The sequence below is a fragment of the Polistes canadensis genome, unplaced genomic scaffold (assembly GCF_001313835.1).
Source record: "Polistes canadensis isolate GaletaPanama2010 unplaced genomic scaffold, ASM131383v1 scaffold_35, whole genome shotgun sequence".
Classification (NCBI taxonomy): Eukaryota; Metazoa; Arthropoda; class Insecta; order Hymenoptera; family Vespidae; genus Polistes; species Polistes canadensis.
This window is the reverse complement of record NW_014569582.1, coordinates 1,009,371-1,012,671: the sequence shown is the minus strand read 5'-3', so window position 1 is coordinate 1,012,671 and position 3,301 is coordinate 1,009,371. Positions and strand designations below refer to the sequence as shown.

Sequence of the window (3,301 nt, the reverse complement as noted above, 5' to 3'; positions counted from 1 at the left end):
AGAGAAAAAAAAAAAGGATAAGAAGGACAAGAAAAAGAAAGGAGGAACTTTTTATTTCTCTTCCTGAAAAAAAATGACTTCATCCATGGACGATTCCAAGGATTTCGTTTAAGGTCAAATTGTAAAGTAATCCCAGATGCATGAAAATGATTCCAAAAAAAAAAACACAAACCCAGTTGTTCTTATCTACCTCCTATTAAGGTTAATTGAATTTAAATATTTGCTAATTTAAACCCCCCCCCCCCCCCCCCACCCCACCACGTTTAACAATTTTATTTGTCTATCATTTTTATTCCAATATTTAACATTATTTCATTCGTAAATCTTTTTAATTAACCAAAAATTAATTAAATTACAAATGTTCGGGATAAAACTTCGTGTCCAATGTGTAAATTTCACACACACACACACACACAAATTTTTTTTTTATTTTATCTATTATAATACATATTTAGTTTAAATGTAATATTATAAATTGATCAACCATTTTTTATTTTGTTCGTTTATTATTATAAAACATCACGTCACGTGTATAATATTAATTACGTTTACAAATCATTAGGCAATAATTAACATTTAATTTCTATAAATATAATCCCAATAGATAGATAGATTGTTCATTATGATAAAAGGGGTAAGATGAAAAATTGTAAAAAGGGTATACTTTCGTTAAATGAATTCTCTCACGACCTTTAAGAATATTTTGTTGAAAGCATGAACTATTCGATGCATTTTCAAGGGACTCTCGTTGCACATAAGGCGCATATTAAAGATTATGCTAATGCAGCGTCTTTCAGATCGTTATCGTATTCTTGCTTTTTACCTGAAACCTCCAGGTAACTAACATACACATTCACATACTCATACACACACACACACACACACATACACATCATATATATATATATATATATATGCATGCATATATTCAAATATTTTTTTTTACGTATATGCGTACACAACGCATGGGTTAAATTCCTTAAGTTATTTTCTCTCATCTTTTATATCTTCTATTTTCTTCAGAAGGACCCTCACCACCATAGAGATGTTATGATAGTCTCTCACAACGATTAATCGCACGTCTACTCTTTCGATCGTGCAAACCTCTCGCGGTTACCATCTTGGATTGTAAATAAAATCGATCTTGACCTTTCGACCATTGATTAACAACGTCCTTTCTTTTTTATGAGTTTTTAATTATATAGAAGAAGAAGAAGAAGAAAAAATTTACGATAAAAATAAAAAATATTAAATAATTGTTTATATACTCTTTCTAATTAATCTCTTATTTTTTTTTATTATCTTATAACTTTCTATTTTTTTTTTTTTTTTTTACTTTGGTTATAATTTTAATATTATATTTTATCGTTATAATAATACATCGATTAATACAATGGAATATATTATTCATTTATTTTATTTCTCCACTCTTGGATATATTTTTTGTTATTATTATTATTAATTTTTTTGTTTTCTTTTCTCTTTCCACACGCGCGTTATATTCTTCTGATTGATTTCTAATTATTTCTTTTTTTTTTTTTTTATTCCTTTGAATTTCATTAACTTTCTATCCTCGTGTCGTAGTTTTTTTTTTTGGTTGGTAATATCGAAGAATATACAACAAAATAATTCATTAATCATGCTAAATTGTTTTTTATTATATTTCGTTCCATTAAATTAATTTTCTAATTTAACAAATCACATTTTAATAATAACTTTCTAATCTCTCCTCGTCGTCGTCTTATTTTATATTTTTTGTTCGTAGTAATATCAACGAAAACAACAGAATTCGTTTATTCGATTACATTTTTGTTTTTCTAATTTTATTTGATTATCATTTGTATAATACAACGAAATTAATTTATCAAATTAAATATTCTTTCAGTCTAATTTTCTGTTCCATCAAAAAAAAAATGATTGCTAATTGAACCCATTGATTAGAAACAAAAACGAGACAATCTGTTTTGTTTTCTTTCGTTTTACTTTTTTACAACACGTGTGTTCGTTTATGATTAATTTATTTTTTTATTTTTTTATAAGATAAATGAGAAATGATTTATATATATTTGAAACGATGAAATAAAATAACGTGTCGAAAAGTGTTCGTTAACGAAAAACGAATAGAAATGATATTTATATATATGGTGTTTAAGTTTAGACAAGAAAATAGTTGGTCAATGGTTTTGCACGTATTTATCTAGATACATAGAACGATCTAGGGATCGTAAATTACAGATAGCTATTATCATTCCGATCACGGTTTATGAGAATATCCAATGTGGATAATCCATTGTACAAAACAATCTTTCTCATTCTATCTTTCTATCTTTATTTCTCTTTGAATGATATAATAGCGTTTTTCTGATCAATTTGATCGAATTCTTATTAGTGACAAATGTCTTTATATCGAATACAATATCAATTTTATTATAAGAAACATATTGTTCTGTGATCAGATTAATAAAGAATATATATTTCATTTCTTTTCTTTTTTTTTTCTGAAATATTTCAAATGAACAAATATATGAGAGACCAATGAAGAAATGATAGAACAATTTACGTACACGTAAAATATTTATATATATATATATTTAAAAAAAAAAAAAAAACCCATGCCTAGTCAGCAAAAGTAGCGCAACGCATATCGCGTGCAAACATTTATTCGAGATTATTAAATTACTTTGTACGATCTATTTTTGTATCAGGGTACTCGTGCAAATGCAGAAACGAGACGTTTCAATCTTTCTATGCGTTTCAATGAAATTGAAAACAAATTTTTCAAGTATTATTAAAGACAAGAGTAATAATATTTGTGTATTCACGTCGAAAGATACGAAGTTAAAATAAATTTGTAAAAAAAGGAATGAATTAGATATCTGTCAAGTGAGTAGTTAAAACAAAAACACAAACAAAAAATTGAAAAAACGAATATTATTAATAATGACTGTAATTATAATAATGACTCACCTTTGAGATGGAATCCATAACGAGAATTATTCTGACGTCGTTCGCTTTGTCAATGAGGAAGTTCTTTTTTTTGTTGGTTTTGTTTTTTTTTCCTTTTTCAACACTTTACGATGAAATCCTTCGTTTATATAAAAATAAACGAACGTACGAGAATTACACGTTGTCCTTTGATTTTTATTTTTTTTTTTTTTTTTTTTTTTTTTTTTTTTTTTTTTTTTTCGATAACACATAAAAAAAAAAAATATCCATAAGTCAAGTAGAGAGAATCCTTTCGCACTGTTTGTCGAACAATACAAAATAATCACACAGGAAATATTATTGATCACATATATAA

General features: G+C 26.1%; 1 protein-coding gene across 1 annotated transcript in view; it reads right to left on the bottom strand.

Moving 5' to 3' along the window:
• LOC106784467 (putative uncharacterized protein DDB_G0279653) overlaps positions 1-3,154 on the bottom strand; it is a 30,461-nt gene extending 27,307 nt beyond the window's left edge. The window contains exon 1 of the mRNA XM_014744026.1: positions 2,968-3,154. The gene's annotated coding sequence lies outside the window, so the exon portion shown is untranslated. The remainder of the gene's footprint in view (positions 1-2,967) is intronic.
• Positions 3,155-3,301: the final 147 nt, after the last annotated feature.